This window comes from Pangasianodon hypophthalmus, chromosome 2 (genome assembly GCF_027358585.1).
Source record: "Pangasianodon hypophthalmus isolate fPanHyp1 chromosome 2, fPanHyp1.pri, whole genome shotgun sequence".
Taxonomy (NCBI): domain Eukaryota; kingdom Metazoa; phylum Chordata; class Actinopteri; order Siluriformes; family Pangasiidae; genus Pangasianodon; species Pangasianodon hypophthalmus.
Window position 1 is genome coordinate 21,798,223 of NC_069711.1, and position 22,486 is coordinate 21,820,708.

At 37.9% G+C, this 22,486-nt stretch overlaps 1 long non-coding RNA gene across 1 annotated transcript; it reads left to right on the forward strand.

Annotated features, from left to right (window-relative positions):
* The first annotated feature begins 1,792 nt into the window (after window positions 1-1,792).
* Window positions 1,793-22,020, forward strand: LOC128317969 (uncharacterized). Its single transcript, XR_008301371.1, has 5 exons — window positions 1,793-2,047; window positions 6,325-6,371; window positions 7,062-7,222; window positions 18,215-18,320; window positions 21,717-22,020. It is a non-coding gene; the product is annotated as an uncharacterized LOC128317969 (long non-coding RNA).
* The last annotated feature ends 466 nt before the right edge of the window (window positions 22,021-22,486 follow it).

Below are 22,486 nucleotides of genomic sequence, written 5' to 3' on the forward strand. Positions count from 1 at the left end.
CAGCCACGCACTTCAAAGCCAGCTGAGAGACTTTGTACAAGTGTACACATTAGTTTCAGGTAACTGTGAATGATCTTTCAGGGTACAAGTTATGGTGTTGATTACTGGCGTGACAGGAACCATGATTAAAACAGGGAGATGGTAATGGCAAAGCATTCGTAAATTGGCTCTGTGTGCCTTTCTAAAGGGTGATGTATGACGCCATTAGAATAACCTCATAGCCCTTAAAGACACCAGTCTTCCCACCTTGTCCTTCACACATGATTGTCTTGACATTTGGGAACCACAGAACAAATGTGTATGTACAGTATCATATATAGTGTATCAGTATGATATATATGTATGAGGGAGCTAATATGAATATCTAATCAAGTGGCAATCGATGTATATGATTAAAAGCTTTGCTTAGACTTACCTGTTATCTACCTCTTATACCTCAGCACTGTTTAATTCTCAAATCTGATCAGTGAGAAGCTCTGACAGTAGTTTTGACTCTAATTCAAATCACAGGTTTATATAATTTTAATATGTTATCATTTTTTTAGTAACAACTTATTCACAGGGACTTCTATGATGAACGCTCCATTTAATCTAAGTCTAATAACTAATGGATTAATGAATGTGTTGTTATTAAACAAAAAAAGAAAGAAAAAGATGGAAGGAGTCTCCAGTGTCAGCACTTTGTAATAGTGTTTTGTTTTATTAATTTTCACATAGAGAAGAATAGAGAGGCTAGTGAGGGAACAGCTGTTCATAGCTGATATAAGTGTTAAAAGAAACTAATTTGCCTCATGGATGTTCAACAATATTAGATGTTTCTATAAATGGATAGAAAGTACAATGTGTTGTTCATTACTAAACTTAAAATTGTAATCTTAGTTAAATTGATATGCTATCAAATGAATAAGATGTTTAAATCAATAAATCAAATTTGGGGTGTTAACAGTAACTCCTCTTTGCATTGGACACCTCACACCACCCCAGCATTGATTAAAAACATCATGTTTTATTCCTTACTTATTCATTTTCAGTAACCACTTTATCCTGGTCAGGGTCACGGTAGATCCAGAGCTTATCCTGGGAGTACTGGGTGCGAAGCAAGAATTCACCCTGGACGAGACACCAGGCCATCACAGTACTTGTTCCATATTTATAATAATAAGACGTGTGGTTAGAGACTAGGTCAGGCACACATGTACATTTCATTGCTAAACTATCTTCTTTAATACCAGTAACACAGGTTTTTAAACATTACTTCTCTTCGAATACAGTACACACACTTTGCTTGTTGGAAGTTGTCTGTGAGGCGTTGGTGTAGCAGTGGCTGTAAACACACTGCATTACAGTTTTCCTAGCTAGGCCACACTGGACAAATGTTTGCCAAAACACCTCTGTAAACATGTCCACCCCATCAGGGTCAGTCAAAGGGTGGCTGAAACTCAAGCCGACTCACTGATACCGCAGTCATGTCAACGGAAGTGTAAGCATATACTCAGTTTTCCTAAAGAGTCAACCTAAGACTACAAACACATGTCTTGTCCTCCTGCGTCCCAAAATACACACAGCTTATTCCAGCCAGCGAATTTGAGAAGATTATGTTCTGCTTGCTTAAGTGCAGAAGGCAGGCAGGGTGATTGAGTGATGGCTCTGAGAAACATGAAAGATGATGGTTTATGAGGGAAGGGATACGATGGGGTAGTGGGGAGGGGCTCTGATTTTGATCCCACTGGTATTTCAAGAGAGCAGCTCATGTTTCTTTACTCCCTGTATATCTCTCTCTGTGTCAGTCTGTCTGTCCTGATCCTGCTGACTGAGCCTGGAGTGTAGCGAGAGTAGATGAGAAAAACAGCTACAGTCTTAAAAGTCTTAAGTATACTTTGTTCGCAGAATAATATTTGTATGTGAGGTGCTTAGTGGAGGGTGTCAGAGGCTAGGATCATGGTGTTGTCTAAACTGTGGGGCCTGCTAACACTCGGCGGACTGTAAACACAGTCAGAAAAAGGCAGATCTCCTGCCTCAGCTGGTGTGGGAGCCTCTACAGGCAGGTGTAAGTTATAGCAGGATGTTTGCTTTACACTTGTAATAGTGTTATAGTGCTCTAAGACTATACTTTCAGGGATCCTATATGTACTTTCAAACACCATCTTTTAGGAAACATTTTAGATCTTTATATATCTTTATATATCTGGATATTATCTGTATATACGTTGTGTATTTTCCATGAATAATCTGGGTACTGTTGTATATACAATGTACATATCTCTTACACATATTTATGACCAATACTTGCATATTGTACTTATTTATATTTATTATACATTATACTTTTTTATACTTTTTATACTTATTATAGTTTTTCTATTTTAACATAGTGCAATTACTATTCATATCGTTGTCTACTCAGTAGCTACTGCACATATTCACCTCCCCTAGCCTTGTTATTTATTTACTATACATCGATCAGCCATAACATTAAAACCACCTGCTTAACTTTGTTTATGTCCCCACTGTGATGGCAAAACAGCTCTGAACCTTCGAGGCATGGACTCCACCAGGCCTCTGAAGGTGTGCTGTTGTCTCTGGCAGCAAGACGTTAGCAGCAGATCCTTTAAGTCCTGTAAGCTGTTATGTGGGGGCCTCCATGGATCGGACTTGTTTGGCCAGCACATCCCACAGATGCTTGATTGTATTGAGATCTGGGGAATTTGGTGGCCAAGTCAACACCTTGAACTCTTTGTCATGTTCTTCAAACCATTCCTGAACAGTTTTTGCAATTATCCTGCTGAAAGAGGCCACTGCCATTAGGGAATACTGTTGCCATGAAAGGAAGTACTTGGTCTGTAACAGTGTTTAGGTAGGTGGTATGTGTCAAAGTAACATCCACATGAATGCCAGGATCCAAGGTTTCCCAGCAGAACATCTCCCAGAGCATCACACTGCCTCTGCCTTCTTCCCACAGTGCATCCTGGTGCCATCTCTTCCCCAGGTAAGTGAGGCACATGCACCTGGCCATCCACAAGATGAATACATGAATGTAAAAGAATACATGACTCATCAGACCAGGCCACCTTCTTGCATTGCTCCATGGCACAGTTCTGATGCTCACATGGCCATTGTAGGTGCTTTCGGCAGTGGACAGGGGTCATCAGTGAGCATTCAACGCCCATGACCCTGTTGCCAGTTCACCGGTTGTCCTTCCTTGGACCACTTTTGGTAGATACTAACCAGTGCATACTGGAAACACCCCACAAGACCTGCCATTTTGGAGATGCTCTGATCCCCTCATCTAGCCATCACAATTTAGCCCTTGTCAAAGTTGCTCAGATCCTTACGCTTGTCCATTTTACCTGCTTCCAACACATCAACTTTGAGAACAGACTGTTCACTTGCTGCCTGACATATCCCACCCCTTAACAGGTGCCATTGTAACGAGATAATCAATGTTATTCACGTCACCTCTCAGTGGTTTTAATGTTATGGCTAATCGGTGTATATATTACATATTCAACCTGCACTTTGTTAATTTGCAAAATGCTTTGCACTTCTGGCAGATGCTAAACTGAATTTCATTGCTGAGTACCTATACACTGCAGTGACAATAAAGATCTATCCATCTATCTATCTATCTATCTATCTATCCGGGGACACTAGGCATGGGGCAGGAATACACCCTGAATGGGGAGCCAGTCCATCACTGAGCACCATGCACACACAGTCACCAATTCACCTATCAGCAGGTTTTTGGCAGCTAGATGGAAACCAGAGAACCCAGAGAAAACCAAAGCAGACGCGGAGAGAACATAGAAAACCTCATATAGACCTGAGCTCAGGACCAAAGCAGTGACCCTGGATCTGTGAGGCGGCAATGCTACCTGGTGTGCCATCATGCCGCCCAAAATTCTTACAAATTTGAACAAAGAAGTAAAGAAAATTTTTCAGACAAATACAATTGTAAGAGAAGGTCCAAATATTAACTCTATCCCTAGTCCTAACCTTTGTAGCATTTCATAGTCGTGTAATGTAAATTTCAATTAATTTGCAGCTGTGATTTTACAAAAGATGAGAGGGTATTTCTCAGATGAATCAAAATGCCGTCTACTGATTTTGAAATTTGTATCACCGGGTACAAGAATAGATTTTTCTGAAGTGTGGAATTGCTGTGGCAAATCTGTCTAAAAGCTTTATGGCTTTATAAAAGAGCAAAGTCTCCTCCTATTCAATCATTAAAAACCCAAAAGAGCATTATTACTCTGAATTTAGTTGAGTCCTGTGATGGGCACTTGACATTTTCAGAGCAACTGGTGGGTGTGTTGGTGGTTAAATATAAACAGCAAGTTTGTGGCATTGATTATTTGAGACAATCTTTGGAGTGGAGAAATAAGAGCCTGCCAAAAAGATAAATGATCTTGGGGTGGGTTTCATCACGGCAAAGGCCAACGCTCCCTTCTACCACCATTTGTGCTTCTAGTAGTATTAAAGTTTAAAAGTAAGTTGTACAAATGACCTGCTGGTGCTTCTATCTCCCAAATGGCAAGTCTAAAAGGAACAACTCTGATATATCACAGCTTGGGGTTAGAGAGAAACTTGATTCGCTGGGCTGTTACACTAGATTTATTAGTTGCTGTATTTTTCTAGCGTCAACTGATGTTCCATAAGCCTGAGCCTCCGGGGTTTAGGGTGGCCTCTTCCCCTCTGGCAGCTGATGGAAAAGTGTTTGGATGCCAGTCTATTCCTGTGAGGGTGTTAAACACAACAGATTAAGACGCTCTGCAAACCTCCAAAGCTAGCATTAGGCCACTTATCATATTAGTTTGGCTATACTAATCCATCTGATATCATAGTGTGTCTGCTTTAACTCCCACGCTCCACCTTCGACTTGGTAACAACTCTGTAACCCGAGAGGCATCAAAGCACGTAAACGTGGAGAACTGCAGCATCCTGGATTCCTGTGCTAAACCCGGTTTTGGCTTCCACTTTGTGCTGGGACGGGGAAACCTAAATCTGCACATGCCTTGGCATTTCACACAGTGGAAAGCTTAAACACTTGCTCAGCAGTGGTTGTTGTAGTGTGTGTGAGGTAAACAGGTGTAAGTCTGAAGGAGTTCAGAGTCTCTTCATATAGTGAAAGGTCAAATGACTGCTTTCTGTTAAAGGTGTCTGGTCTTCAGCTTCATGATACCATATAGAAGTGAAATATGAATGAGCATGGCTTAATGATTGGTTAACAGTTATATGAGTATGCTTTGGGATGTTACTAAAGATACTAAAGTATCAGTATCCACACATGTTTAGTCAGATATTCTGTATCGGCATAGTGGTCATAGTTGGAGGATGACACTGCTCACTGAGCTTTGCCTACTATATCAGATTGCAAATGATGGTGTCACACTAAAGCTTTACTGATTTACATCAGTAAATGTTGTTTATATTACCATAATATCCATGCAAAGCACTTCCAGATAAAACCTCTAACCTACTCTCCTGTTAAATATTGCAAAGCTGATTGCAACTTTACTTACTTAACCTTTAAGTTATTTTTCATTACATTTTCTATTGCAGCCACCATCTTGATCTTTCACTTCATTTTCATAGCAGTGTTACAAATAATTACAGACACCTAGAATCAGCTGAATGTTTTACCTGAAGCAAGCACATGCTTACTGATAATCAAGTAGGGTGCCAATATTATCTGTTGGTTTAAAGTGATATTTCTTGTTAAGCACGTCCTGATGTGCACGTCCTATATGATGAGTTCTTCTTATACCACAGCAATTTGAAAACAGTTACAATGGTGAGGTTTGGGACTTGTAAATACACATACAGTGTACATTAAATGGCTGCATTTGCACACCCATAAGCATGCCAATGTAAGTCTCTGTAATGCAGGATATGGTCCTAATGCATGTTTTTATAAGGGTTGGTGTACAATATCCCACACCTCGCACCTCTCCTTGTTTTGCGCTGACTGACACACAAGCCTCAGGACAGCGCTTTATCCGGCTTAGAAATTTTCCTGGGTCAGGGTCGGGGTTGGACAGACCTCTTGTCTCTTGTTCACACACACACACACACACACACACACACACACACACACACACACACATATGCACACACAGCTGAAGATTCTGGCAGGTCAGCTACTTTCTCCCTGTCGCGAACACACGTGCATGTTGTTGGTTGTAAAAGTAGCCGTGCTGGCAGATGCCTAACTCTCTATCCATATAGGAGCTGTGTGAAGCTTTCTCAGCTGTTACACTCAGATCAGTTGTAATTAACCTGTGCCTGTTTTACTTCTGCTGTACTTTCTCTATACTTTCTCTACAGCAACCTGATCTGTCAGTGCCATTGAGCGAGTGATTGAATATAGACGAGTGAGTACTGACAGATTAGACATTAAAATGTTTATATGTGAACAGTAATCCTCATTTGGATACAAACCAATATACCATATGCAGTTTATTTGCTTTTGAGTGCAAGTGCAATAAAATTTAGAAGGATCTCGCCTTCTCGGCCTTGTCAATATAACTATCATTTAAAAAAAAAAAGAAAAAAAAAGATTGAGAAACATTGAGAAATATATTTTATTCTTCCCATGATCTTCATGAAATTTGGAGTCATGATGATTCAATTTCCTGTTAAACATTTGACTTGCAGAATATTCCAAATAATTCATGGCGATGGACATGTTCAGGTAACAGGGACAAAAATGTAAAAAATTTCTCATAAGCTATGTATAATGGATGATTTGTGGAAAAGTATTCAGGCATGACATGTTAAATGATTTCAGACATGAATGCAAAACTAATACAATTTTATTTTATTTTATTTATTTTAATGATTACATTTCAAGGCAAAGTGTAGTTATAGTGGATAGGGATAGATAAAAGCATTGTTTTCTAAGCACTGTAGAGGTTTTCATTAATTAAAAAAGTTTTAAGTTATTTATCTGAAACATGCGTGTTTATTTTACGTACATACATGTATTTGTAACTGTAATATCAGTGAGACACAAATGGCATTTCATAGGGCATCTCAAGCACAATAATAATCTCTTCTTTTAGATACAAGAAAGAAGCTGAAAGGAAAAAATGTGTTGGAGAAAGAAAAATCAGTCGGCTTTGTTCCCTGGCCATGTGATAAAAAGTTAGTGGTGAAGAGTGAACTCCATGACACAAGATGTACCATCTAATCGATCTAAGCTGCATCTTGCCAAGACAGTAAGGTAAGCATTGGTGTTAGGATCCTCTCTCTCTCTCTCTCTCTCTCTGTGTGTGTGTGTGTGTAAAAGATCACTACGCTCTGTTCCCTTGTGTATGTCGCATGTGCCTGAGGGATTTCTCTGAGATTGAACAAAGTGGTTAACATGACATTGTACACCGCCATTCATAAAGTATTCTTAGAGTGATTCTTGGCCAACTGCTGTCTTGTGGCAGCAAACTATAAAACCTGGCAAAGAATTACTGTAACATATAACATTGTAAGACAACTTAAGTTATAAATACACCATAAATGAAAAGGCGATAGTGTTTATTGTCAGCAAAAGACAAAGTAGAAATTGTAGACTTATGGAAAAACTGCATACATTTCTAATGTGAGAAATATGTGATCACGTTTAAAACGTGAATGTACATTTCAATGTGTTATGCTCTGAAATAGCACACGCAAACACATATGACATCATGTGAATAGTGTGTGATCAATGAAACCATATTAAAAATAAACATGTGAAAAAATAAGCGTATGTAAAAAAATCATGTGAAAATAAATGAATCGTGTCGAAAAATAATGTGAAAATAAAGGAATTGTGTGAAAAATCATGTGAAAGTAAATTAATCGTGTGGGGAAAAAAATCATGTGTAATTTTCACATGAGAATCATGTGATTATTCACATGTGACATTCATATGTTTTTTCTGTAAGGGCATCTCCTAAACCCAAAGCTTATTGTTGGTTATAGGATAAAATTGATATTTCAGTTTACTCAAATAAATATAAAAACTATATTTCAATGTTAATCCTTGTTGTTTTTCTAATTAATGTTTCACTGCTTTAGTATTAATGCATCACTGCGTCAGAAGCCTTGTGATGTTGAATAATCACACATTCGACTGATTACACAAATATATTCTAAATTGTTCAAAAGGCTCAAAACACACTTCATCATTCTTTCCAAAGCACTATAATAGAAACATTACCTAAATGGCTGGCAAGCTGTGGCTGTTAGCTGAATGCTAATAGGTGTCAGAAAAGGGGGCTAGAATTTATGACACACCATCTGTTCTCCAGCATGCAGCTCAATGTGTACTTCCAATGTTAGCTCTGGTAAAGACTTCCCATTCAAACTCACTAATCACTTCTCCTAACAAGAATTAGCTTTTGGTTCACTCTGCACAATAATGTTTTCAACTCCTCTCCTCGACGGAATTAAAGTGTCATTAATTCTCTTTCGGATGTCTGTGAATAATCTCCCCTCACATCCGACGTCATTGTGTAATTAAAAAACAACCATCATTAGCATATTTTGCTCATTAAACATGTTATTTATATTATTTTCTGAGCACTACACTTCGGTGTCATTGATAACACATAGACAACACAAACAACATAATAGAAGTAAAATAGTATCAAGGTTCACAAATAAGCAATATACTAATACTTGACTAATATTTTCATAATGATCAGATATTACATCCTAATCCTAATCCATTAAGGCTATATAATGAAGTATATAGTGCATTAACAGCCTCTGAGTCATATATGACTAGCCATTAATAATGCTAACAGTTATGTATTACTGTCTTGTTACCTCACTCTGTTAATTAATCTCATGACTTGCAGTGTTTTTGTACACAGTGTAGCTTAACCAAATCTTTAAGTAATTCACGGTGCAAAGCCAAAAAAAAAGTTCTCAAGTTACTTCTAACAAGTTGCTTTGAGATCATATGATCCAAATCAAACCACTTTATCAGTGTGATGTTACAAAAATATTCAACAGGGCCTCTGTGTGCTACACATCAATCAAATGGGCTCGAGTTAGCATTCATTCATTTCTCTTTAGCATCCAATGTAGAAAAACCTATTAATATTTCTATATTTAACTAAGTTAGCCTCTTTTCTTTGCTAATGCCAGGTTAGACTAGCATCGCTTCCAGTGGCTAACATATATTGGCTAGGCAGCGAGTGAGATTTTAGCTAATAATGTTGGTTATTTATATTAGATTTTACTTCTGATTCATTAGCAAACTACGTAGCATTAGTCATGCATGAATGATGGTTTCAGACAAACTAATGTAGTTGCTTTCAACTGAAAAGCATGTTTAAAAGTAGCAACTTTTTGACTTGAGTACGTTTTTGGCTTCATACTTCCACTTTTAATCGAGTAAGATTTTAATTGAGTAAAATTTCTCAGTACTTTGTTCCACCCCTGTGCCGCATTACTTCCTGATGTGCTAAGTGCATATATTAATTCATCATTATGAGAGCATTAGTTAAGTATTAGTATATTGCTTATTTATGGACCTTACAGTAAAGTATTACTTCAAAAATATACAGTATATAAATATAGAGATATTTAATGAAAAAGATTTGCAAGTAGAGAACTTCATCCAATCCATCTGTCCAAACAAGTTTACTTTGGCATTCGTCTTTTCCAGATTCCCCCAGGTCTAATGATGTCTAATACAGTCTGATGAAGCTTTAAAGATTTCCCATATCCTAAAACAGTAAAAAGCTAATTGTGGAGCCTTGGCCTGATTTAGTGTTAAGTGCTTTATATGGCTGGCATCTGTAGCCCTTTAGCCAGGTCTCTACAGAGGCATATGTTACGATCCTGCTGTCAGTGAAATCAATCCTTATCAATTTTAAAGTTCAAATTTTGGTTTCATGACTTTCAGGGGACCAGCTCAGAGTGAAAATAACTGTTTCGCCCGCTTTTTCTATTCTCCATCTGCTTGTGTATTGATTGTCTCTCGCTCTTTGGCTGCGGCTCAGCGAGAGAGAGAGACTGAGTGTATAGAGGCGAGAGAGAGGATAGAGAGGGTCACAACAGCTGAAGGTTTAGTTGAAATAAATACTGCTATATAGAGTCGGGGTAAACCTGTGGGTAAGCTTGAATGTGACAGACAATGTGACAACTGTGATTACATTTCTGTGTATAACTATGAACCTAGATGTGTCGTGAACTTTTATATGAGCGAGCGTCTTTACAAGCGCATGTTATTTATCCTCGGATCGATCTTAAGCTCGGGTTACTGTCTCTGTGGAGTTTCTCCCCATGTCTATGTAGGTTCCCTCTGACTTCTCTGGTTTCCTCCCACCTTCCCAAGACATGCCAAAAAATGCCTCTAGGTGAGAATGAGTGTGTGACTATATATGTGATTAATGCTCTGCAATGGACAATGGATCAAAAGCATAAAAACCAAAACTGGAGGAGATTTTGTACTAATTATTATACAATACAATGCCAGCTTTTAGCAAAATATGTCTAATGTCTAACATCAGATCCCCAAAAATCATATTATGTAATCATATAAAATATAAATTTTCCAAACAAGGCATATTTGCAAACCTTTATCACATTATCTTAACATAATCACATTTTTAAAATCTCTGTACATTTTTCCTAGCAACCTAGCTGCAAACATCGCATTGTGGGTAATATATTGGGCCAATGATAAACCAATGCTCCTGCGCTAACTGCCCACTAAGTGGGTGGGACAAGGATGCCATGACCCTGCTGGCCTTCCCACCAGTCCCTGCTAACAGCTTTGGCCCAGAGGTCAGCCCAATTTCCCCAGTGCTGAGTGCTCATTACACACGCGCGCAGTGATAAATGCCCACAGCTGCACGTGGCTGCGTTGTCACGGCGCACGTCGCTAGGGAGGCCTGCAGAAACGGATAGGCTCGGGGTCTGAATGTCAGTGTGGGAGCCGTTACCTAGCAACCCTTACCTGAGTCCCTCTCTCCTATCTGGCCTTATTTCATTTTCGCTTATGTGTCTCACTCTTTCCACGTTTTTGGTTCCTCAGTTTCACTCTTGCTAGCTAATAGCACAGGCCCTGCCGTTTCTATCTCATATGTAGAATGAAGAATTGAAGATTAGGTGCAAAAAAAAGATGCTCTGTAATTAACTTGCTTGTACACAATTTCAGGTTGAGCCCTTGTGTAAAGCCACATGGTGTGATTTTTTTTTTTTTGTACATCATGTGCTCATTGAATGTAAATGTGGTCTGTAGATTTTCCCAAATCATTTCTTCAGCTTTCTAGCAAAGGAAATTTGTACATTTAATGACAGTCATTATTATGAACAGATTGTACTTTTAATTTGGGCTTGCAGCTCACCTCTGTTTTATTTAATTTCTTGTGCAACTCTTGTATAATCCTTGTAGCATTAAAATGCAAAAACAATTTGCTCGTTCCACCCTAGTGGCCAGTTTATATGTCACTTAAACAAATGTAAATAGATTCATCTTTATGTAATTATATGTTAAATAAAAGTATATGTATTTTGCATAAACAATGCCTAGTTTGTGCAATGAAGCATAATACAATTACAATGAGCTAAAATTAGAGGGTGGGACTCCTGACTCAGGCCCTGGAGGAAGCCAGTCCTTAACCAGCTGACTCAGAGACAGAATGGGAAGCTAACCTTTAGTCATTTCTATGTGTGTGTGTGTGTGTGTGTGTGTGTGTTTGTAGAGGTTTATCCAAGGAGCCATCCTTCTATGTGGGAACTTCAAATAGATACAGAAAACCATCTCGCATACTTTAAGTGAGGGTTTGCAAACCCTTTTTTTTTCTCTGGGCCCCATCACATTACCACATCCATCAGATTAGAAGAAATCGAACTTGTAAACAATCCTCAGAGTAACTTTCATGTAGCCAGCAGTGCTACAGCACAGAGTAAAGCATATTCTCTCAGACCTACACTGACAAGCACTTAGAAAGTATGCTAAACATACAGTATACTGCATATTATGCCTAATGTTCCCTCTAATTTTTTTCTTGCTGAGCAAAACCTATTTCTCTTGAGCAGACCCTTCTTCCTTTTGAGCAGAAATTCCCCATGAGCTGAACTGCCTGGTTAGCATTAGCCAGCTAGCCTGGGAAGGCAACTCTCGGCAGCACCGCTATGCTAACAAGATTTAACAGGGGTGATTTTCAGAGGTGTTGCTCTGACAACTTCAACACCTCAAATCTATTCAACAACTAAGATGGTGTGCTAAGTTCACAGTTATTGTAGCTAGCTTGCATAATTTGTGGTTGGGACTGAATTTTAGTGGCAACAGGACTGGCTCTTTTTTGACATGCATTCCTGTTTGAGCTTATAACAAAAATGTAATACTGTTGTGAGAAGTGTACCTGTGGCTTGTCAGAGCTGCACTGCAACTATCTGTCACTTATTCCAACTGACTACCTTTTTTTATACACATTTCCATGTCAGTGTTCTGTGCTGATCTTTTTTTTCAGCATGGGAGAATCATCAGAAGTGCACAATCACACATGCACACAGCTTAGTGGGAACAATGGTTGTACCAATAGTTAGTGCAGTACAAAGAGCCACTGGTAACACTTTATTTGAAGGGAATTCATAACACATTTGTAAAAATTGTTTGTGTCAGTGTTTGTGTATAAATGATCGGAGGCAGTTTGGCAAGAATATGTGCTAAAACATTTCCTCACAGACCTCTATTCATCCCAGAAGAAACAAACACTTCCTGTATTTGTACTGAAGATGCCATTGCAGACCTTCAAAGCCCAACACTCTTTGAAAGCATGCGTGTCTGAATGTGTGAATGAGTCTTAAAGAATGTGTGCCAATATTTACTTTTCTTGCATCTACTAAGCGCTTAATACTCTGTATCAGGATCTGAAAATGTTTAATGCTGTAACATGGAAGTGTAACATTTAACAGATGTTAGAACTGCTTGGTGCGAGTCGATGTAGTATATATTGGCCTTTTTTCATTGGACACTTTTCCAGTATCAAACGTCAGAGTTGTATAGTTTTTGGTAACTCAAGATTGGTATTAAAAGGAAATAACAGTATGTAAGGCCAGAGCTAGCAATATTCCTTCTTCCTCATTGATTACACATAACACATTACACAATGTTCGATGCCATACACACTGACAAACAACATACAAAAATAAAACAAAATAAAAAGACTAGGTTGAAAGTTGGTTGTTTGTTCCATCAGAAGCAGTATTGTACCATTTTATTTTTTTCAACCTCTTACAATCTTTTCTTTTCTCATACAAGCACAACAATGTCTATGGCACACACACAGCAGCAAACAGAAACACTTTCATTTTCTGATCATAATGTTAAATGAGAATTTACAAATGTAATATGAGATTTTCCAGTGTGATTTTTATTTTATATTATTAATTAATTTTTGAAATGTATTATATGTTATTCATTATGTATTGAAAATTGTATTGTATTGAAATTAATATTTATATATTTATGTATTTAATGCTCTCATTCTGGTACATTAGATTTTTATAGTAACAACTAATTCCCAGGGTTTTGTATTGAGGGTGCACCACAAATTCAAAATGTGTGTAGCTGATGATATGGTGACATTTTATCTTTGAGGAGACATATTAGTTAGCATTTTTTGGACGGAGTCTCCAGTGTCAGCATTTTGTAACAGAGGTAAAGCTGTTCCTTTAAGTCATGGGAAAGTCTTCATTACAGTGGGTTTTGCAGTTCCTAATATGAGCTAACTTGCTTTCCTGGATGTTCCAGAACATTAAATATAACTATAAATGGATAAAATGTACAATGAGTCATTCTTTAATAATTAAAAAAATCTTTGTGTTGGCAATTTTTTGTGGTTTACAAGGAATTAAACAACTTTGGTTGATTATAATACTAAAGTACTAACAGGTATGTCATTATTTTTGCCTTGTTATTTTTATATTATAATAATAACAATAATCAACCACACTGTTGATTATTTTTCTAACAGCACAACCCCAAGTGTTTTATCCCTTACTTATTAAGTTTGGATTAAAATGACAACAATAATTGCATTGAATCTTTGTCATGTTTTTCATCTTTTTATTTCTGATTAAATTTCAAAATACTCCAATCACTGATCAAACAACATTGATCTATAAACTTTTTTGATTGTGTTTTTTTTCTACCACTGCGAGCTGAAATGATGCAGTTGCATTTACTGTCGCCATGGTAACTGTTCCACTCATCTCTCAAATCAGTGGAAATTAAAACCAAGGGTTTTACTTCTAAAACCAAGTTGGTTACTGCTGGTTGCTTGGGCCAGTTGTTGGTTCTGAATGCACCAACCAGTAGAAAACCACCATACCTTCATTAGCACAGTTCACAAGAACACTGTGTTTTATAAGTGTGACTAAAACACACACAGCAACACGAGTGAGGAGAAACAGATTGCTGGTGGAGCAGTGCAGAGTATGCCATCCTACCCATGATGTATTGGGAATCAGTCTGACACTAATTACCTTAGATTAACAGTAGAGCTTGGTGTGACAGTTCACGTAACTGTTTTTTCTTTTTTTTTTTTTTTTTTTTTTTTATCAGTTTCAGATGAATGGGTTGGGGGAGTTTTGTGAAGGATGCTGTTGACAATTGGATTCCACGACATGTGCTGTAATCAATTTTTTCCCTCCTCTCCTCCTCCTTCTCCTCCTCCTCCTCTCTCTCTCTCTCTCTCTCTCCATCAGTTTTTCATCTATCCTTTTCTCCATCTGTGATGTGAGGGAGGCATAGACAAAACCACACCAATTGAGATGTTCTGTGTTTCTGTGTGTGTGTTCACTAGGTAACAGTTATGTATCCCAGGTCACAGTTAGACTTGCATTAGACTCGCATTGCTAAAGGCTTATAATTTTAGGGTGTTGTTTAGAGAATATTCTTATTGAGGATCGTATGAATCAAAAAGGGCTGATGTCTAGGTAAGGAATAAAACATGACACAGTGTGCTGTTATAGGAAAATAATCACTGACTGGGTGGTGTCATGTGAGCTGAGGCTAAGAGATGGAGTTAACGTTATACCTGAAGTTGATTATTGTCCTATAACAGGACATCCTAAAACATTTTATTCCTCTTATACCACACTGATTTGCCAATGATTACAGTGATTTTTTTATTATTTAAAGAATGACATACAGGTCTTTTGTAAAAGTTGTAATCACCCTATTTTTAAATACAAATTTTGTTTTAGATGTTTATATCAGTAAAATATAAGTAAAGTGTTGATAAAAGAGCAATTTTGATTTTATTTCCAAATATTTTTTTAATTTAATTTTACAGAAAAAAATTTGTATGTCAATAAAGTAACATAATACATACCAGACCACTATTAAGACAGAAAAGTCAGGCAGATATCACCTGCAAAAACAGAAGCAAGTGTAACAGTCAAAATCTCCATAAGAACTGTGGCAGGTTCTCCAAGATGCTTAGAAACACTTACCAGCCAATGTTCTCATAAAACTCTACGAACTGTATGTTCCTGAGACTATCGATGCATTTTTAAAGGCAAACTGTTGTCACAACAAATATTGACTTTTTTTTTTCATTTATTGCTGTTTACTGCTGTTTATGGTATATATTTAGGTTGAAGATGTTTAATTTCATTATTTATGAAGCCATATTGCTTTACAGCATCTCTTTACATGTACTTGCACAGTACTGTATACTTTGTTATCAATTTTTAATTACCTTAAATGTTATGGAACATGTGTGAAACAAGTTAGCTCCTGTTATCACTTATGTTATGTTATAGCAGCATAATATGATCTCTACGATATCTATAATATGATCATTTGAATATCATATTTAAATGGTTATAGTTCAAGGTAAATTGTAGTTATAGTGGGCTGAAGCAGGCAAAAATGCTATTTTGTAAGTGCTCTAGATGTTTTATTCTTATACAGTACAGACAACATGCAGATAGGTTGTTGTGAAGTGTATGTAAGTGCCTTTTACCTTTACCTACCTACATATATATTGGTAATGTGATATTATTTGGATACAAATGGCAGCCTAATCATGGATTCACTCTAATGGGAAGAACTCCTTAATGACTACAGAATCCATACCGGATATGGACTCATGTATAGTTAAGTGTGACAAAAGCCCTAATTTACATTAAGTTTTTTTTTTAGGTACAAACATACATACATACATACATACATACATTTGTCTCTTTCTCTCCAGTCTCTGTGTATGAATAAGTGCTTGTCGTGGTTATTTGTACATGACGACTGAACACTGAGGTCTAACACAATCATTCAAGCCCTTTCAGTCAGTCTGTTCAGCCTAGAGACACAGGAATAGACTATGTGCTTCTTCCCTTGAGAAGCTTAGGGAGGATTTGTGGCTCAGTGGAAAGGACCAAGAAAAATGTTTTCTGATCAATTATTCACCATTTCACAATCCCTTTTGGGCAGAGTGTTGCATCTGTAGCCTTGTGGCACATGATCCTTTTTCCTCTCTCCCTTTCTCCCTCATTCAGGAGCTGCAGGTCTTTCCTTCATGCCTACAGAGAGCAGCTGAGCTCCCAGCCAAGCTGCTGTGGATAATGGTGGCAATTAATAATGTGTCATAATAGCCACCACTGAACTAGCGTGGGATCAGGGTGTGTGTTTGCATGTGGGATGTGTGTGTGTGTAAGAGTATGTGTGCGTGCCTTTATTTTGTATGTATGTATATATATATATATAAAGGGGTATGGGCTTTACCTCTAAGCCTTTCATTTTTGATAGGACACAGGTGGCGCCCACTTCTGAGTATTTTGGGGCATATCAGAGGTGTGTGTGTGTGTGTGTTGTGAACCAAGCCGCAGTTCAGCTCACACCACACTGGCACATAGCTGAGAGCCGAGGCAGGAACTCATCCAGGTGCACAGGCCCTCTGACACAGCTAGGCTATTGTACAATGCTGAGGCTGGAGTGTAAACCGCGTCACACAGGTGTGAGGCAGCAGTAACCCACGCTAACCCCGAGGACGGCACACACAGAGCTGAGGATGGGGGGTGGTGGGCGGAAGAGAGCGTCCTAAGACAAGCACAGCATGTTTGTGTCCTTTAGCAGGTTTGTGTCACGGGAGAGAAGACTAACAGTTATGTTACAAACAGGGACATGTTCAAACGGTGCCGGTGAAGGAATCATGTTTGGCTAAACAAATCTCTTTAGTAAGTAAGGCCTAAAATTTTAGTCTGAATGTCAATTTTCAAAAATATGTTTAAATTTACATACAATATGAATGCCCCATTCTAATCAATCCTAGTGGGTGGGAGCTTGGTTTATTCAAACGGCTGTAACTCATGATTGGTTTTAGAGATTTGCATGAAACCTGAAAGCCCTGATCAAGACTCTGAGGATGTGTACAAAGGCTGGGGTGTGGTCATCAACCGGGGGCACTATAACACCCAAATTATTGTTTCTCAAGAGCTGCAAATCTGATTAAACTGAAATTTGGTCTACTACACTAATCTTTGCGCTAATCTGTAAGTGGATTTCTAACAATAGCATGGCAACCATAAAAAAAAAAAAACATGGCAAGCAGTGGTCAGTCAGGTTTTAGCAGGCATGTCAAAGGGTTAGCACTGAGCTATCATCAGCTATCACTTGCAACAGGTGCTTGGACCCCACAGATCGCTGCTCATGCTACTATTATTGTTGCTATTATTATTATTGTTGTTGTTGGGTCCCTGAAGGACTAGTGGTTAGGCCACAGCGCTCTCACCACCATGTCCTGGGTTTGATTGGGGAGGGTTGCATCTGGAAGGGCATCCGGCATAAAAACTGTAGCAAATCAAGTATGCGGACCAATGATCCACTGTGCAACCCCTAATGGGAGCAGCCAGAAAGAGGAGAAGAAGAAGAACAACATTATTATTATTGTTGCTGTTACTAATATGGTATAAAATTATAAAAATACTACGTGGCCTATGCTATTTTTACTCATTCATTAAGAGGGTTGTATATCAGATTCTGTAATGGGAAGATTTTGATACTTTGTTTTAATCTAACCACAAGAATACCAGGTAAGAGAGAGTGCTGTGTGCTGGAACATGCCCAGTTCAACTTAAAACTCTCTCTCCTCCCTGCTCTTGTTCTTGTTAAAAATCTAAACTCTCACTGACTGTGTAAAGCAGTTATTTGTCTCTCCTTTGTTCCTCCCTCCTCTCTAAGTTCATCCGCCCTGCTCCATTTCCCTGTTCACAGCGTCTGCTCAGTCTCTGTGGACCCACTACCTGACGTCCATACATCGAGGCACATGTTGATTTAGTCAGCATTTGCAGTGCCAGACACCCTGGACCAGGAGAAGCAGGTAAAGTTTACAAACCTCTCGCCATTTGTACAGTCCTATTACCCGCGATAGCCACCACATTAGTAATTGTCAGTGGGCCCGGCCCTTGTACACTGTTTCCATTTGACCCAATTCATTTCAGTGGGTGTGTCTGGCTGGCAGTGATATATCCCCCTGTGGTATTTTCCTGATGTATAATCTTTCAGATCTTCTGGTGCTAGGGTTACCTTTAGCTTCGGTTAGGGCCAAGGAAACAATGAAAGGGGGGACGCTGTTATGGGGTTGATTTCTGCTCCGCTAATATATACACAAGATTAGATCACAAGGATTCGCTGGAGCGCATAATTTATCTATGGATAAATCGTATTCTTTCTTAAATTGTTTGGATTCACCTCAGAAATTTTGGACAAAGGGCTCTTAAGGACAACTTCCTTTTTTTGGCTAAAAATGAAAAAGGATGATCATTGTTGTGATCAAAATAAATACTTCAATGAATAGCACACAAGCCAAATTTGTTCCTATTTTATTTCTAACTCAATCAGGTTTGGAGGGGAAACTTATCTTGCGAAGAATGATGACCTTAAATGGGGTTATATAGTGTATAAATAATTCTTCATCTCTGCAAAGTAAAAGGGGTTTTGTTTGTGAGCTGGCAAAACACATAGGCATTGTGACTGTAGTGCGGTATGCAGAACACTCCAGAAACTTCCCCTAAATGATTTAAGAAGAAATTGAATTTCTGGGAGATCTCCTTTTCAATAACTGATTTATGTTAATTTGATACATAGACTGTACAATTCTGTACAATTTACAGAGTGGGTATTAAAAAGCCATACTCCTGGCTAAATATAGTGTTTATCAGGCAAGTATGTCTGACTACATTGATGGCAATGATCTAAAAATATTATTAGGCTGAGGCACACTTAAGTGCAGTTTAGACCCCTTGTTGGTTAATCAATAAAAAAATGAAGACATAGCTCTATTTTACAGCTTCTCTACAAATGGATTTAGCCATTTAAGCAGTTAACAATGCAAAGACTGCACCTACAGGTTATTAGATATCATTTGTATTATGTTAAGAAAAGGAAATGTAAACTATTTAAGGAAAACTCCACCCTGAAACACCTTAGATATGTTTATATTGAAATATTTGCAATATGCTTAGTGATTGTGGTGCTAATTTGTTGGTTGATGCTGTATTTTTTTTATTATTACCATGAGTAGGTTGTGTGCCACACTGCTTAATAGGAGAAAAAACTTTAAAAAAAACTTTAAAAAAAAGGATAATGGTCAGGTTTCACTGTTAACACCTAAACAGAGAGCAAGAGCTTCCTGCTGAACGCCACAGTTTTTAGTGATGTTCAATATCAAATTAATGAGAAGTCCATTAATAGTGGAGTGGAGACAGCAAATACCAGACTCAAAGTTCTAGAGTTCGACTAGTTAGCGATGTACGAGATGACAAACGTGATGGCTTTGACAGAGTTTGGGCAGAGTGAACAGATGAGAAGGTAAGAGATCTGGACAGACTAAAGCACTAAAGCACCACTGCATCACTCTCTTCAGGTGCCACTATGAGCAGATAGTCGAATGGCATTGAGGGGAATATAGGAAACTGTTAAGCAAAGTGAAAACAGACCAACATGTCAACAAAAGACTTTTCAAACTAAAAAAAAATCAACTCAGAATTTCTTTACAAAATACATCTCTGAACCTGCTGAAGATCACATATTAATTATAAAAATTAAAATACATGTCATTCAGGGTGGACTTTTCCTTTAATAGCTTAATATTTTTAATGATATTAGTGCTTCAATTATTTGTCATCCTGGCTTCTTCATAATTTATGTCTGACAGTACGGAATGAAGAAATGCAGCTCTTGGCTAGTCATCATCCTTAGCTGACCTTAAGTAATGACCATTTATGCCCAATTACTTAGTTGCGCTTTGGCTTTATTGACTTTTCTGAGACAGATTAGCTGGAATGTAAGCTGTCACGCTAGGACAGTCGGTCTATTTATGTTTGCTGTTTGTTGTAAATATATTAGTTTAAGTGATGGTAAAATTTGAAAGCAGATTGGAGAATGGAGTGTTATTTTTTTAGTCCAGCAGAGATGCTTGGACAAGACATATAACCAGAACAACATAATACAGGAAAGACTGCTATAGAGTGATGGGAGGGCAGAAAGTCAGGAATCAAAGATTCTTGAAAAGCTGTCTTGTCTCAAAATAAAGTTTTACACACTATGTGGAGCTTTACATTGAAACAAAAAGGAAAATAAATAAATAAATAAATAGTATGAATATGTTTCTGTCTTTCAAATAAAAAGATGAAGAGGCAGGAGAGAAAAGAAGGAGTGATGAGCCTTAGGGTGAGAGCAGATGGAGAGAATGTAAAGGAGCAGGTGGAGAGATGAAAAGAGTGAAAGAGTGCAATAAAATGGATGCAGAGAAGGTGAGATGGAGAAAATGGAGGTTGCCGTGGTGTGGGTTCTGCTCTCATTTCCTCTTCCTCATCATCAGCCCAGGGGAATTTTTTTTAACCACATATCCCTCTTTCCTCGATGCCATGTTTTTATCTTATCTGCCTCTCCTTTGTTATTCTTCTATTCCTTGCCAGCACCTGGTCAAAAGCAGTGACAGAAATGAATGAGATTTCCCCCTGATGTCTTTTCATCTTCATCCGTTCTGCTGCTCACGTTGACCTTGTGAGCTTTAAAATAGCCCTTGATCACCGGTCTCTTTTCCCTATTTCGCTCTGCATAGCTAGGCATAAATCATTTGGGCTTCCTTTATGTGGAAAGTCTTCTTTTTCTCCATTGGACTCCCAGATTTAGTGGCATTTCAAATAGATAAACACAAGCAACATTTATCAGTACAACAAAAAGGGGGGCTTAATCAAAGGGTCCCGGTCCTCGGCCTGCAGTGTCTCCATTTACCTTGAGATAAATCCATTGGGGTGACCAGCACTGTAGCGGGGCACCTGACAAATCACCACCGTCAGCGTGTTCTGTGTTGCGGCTTATTGGCCTTTCTCTAAGTGGTCTTACCCTTCACCGAAAAGGATGGTGCTTGTCAGACAAGGCCAGATTAAAGTTAGACAAAAAGAAATGATTTGTTATTAGAGAACACCCATTGTGAATCTCGAGAAGGGAAACAAATATGTATGAGAGCTGGATATTCTCTAGACAACAGTAGGCTGTGTGTGTGTGTGTGTGTGTGTGCGTGTGTGTGGCAGAAGAGAACAGAGGCACAGAAGGATGGTTGGAGGTGAAGTGGATGAGTGTAGGGTTGGAGGGATACGATTAAAGAATGGAAAATGAGCGTGTGTGAGTGTGTAGGGTGGGGTATTACACACAACCAGACATCGTCATTTAAAGCTAGAGAATGTTAAATGCTGCTCTCTGTCTTTTTCAGAGTGGAAGAGAAAATATGAGCATCAGGAGGAGCGAATCTTCAATGTGCTCCTGTAAGAATGAGGTTGTGCTGACTGATAATGTAATGCAGAGCAACAGTGGAGGTCAGAAAGTGGAAAACATCTCTAAAGTGTAATGCGGAGTAAAATAACCAGAACTTCACAGAAGAGAAGAGTAAAACTTAAATATACCAGAAACTGAAAGCAAGGCAAAAAATTTATGATTTTTTTCAGGGACATTTCAGGTTTTAAACTTGAAGTTCATAATATAGCAAATGTTAAGTGTGATGTATAAATATCCATGCGTGCCCTAATATATTTTAATAATATAATAGCAATGATGTATGATTTTAAGAAAAAGTAGTAGTAATTAATAATAATAATAATAATAATAATAATAATAATAATAATTAGAAGAAGAAATTATTATTATTATTATTATTATTATTATTATTATTGGTAGTAGTAGTAGTAGTAATTCTAAATTACCCCTAGAGAGGATTCTAAGAAAAACCCTTTTAGGAAGCCAACAACCCTCAGCTATATAAAGAACCCTTCAAGCATCCTTAAAAAAATAATTAACAAGCAGACACTCTAATTACAAGATTAAAGACAAAGATTTTTTTAGATTGATGAGATAGAAGAACTATTTTTGATTTGTTAAAGAACTGTTTGATCGATGGAATATTAACCACTTTTGTATGTATCATAAACAACTAAAAAAATTCACCACAGTTGCTACCGTTATATGGTGTAAAATGATTATTCTGTT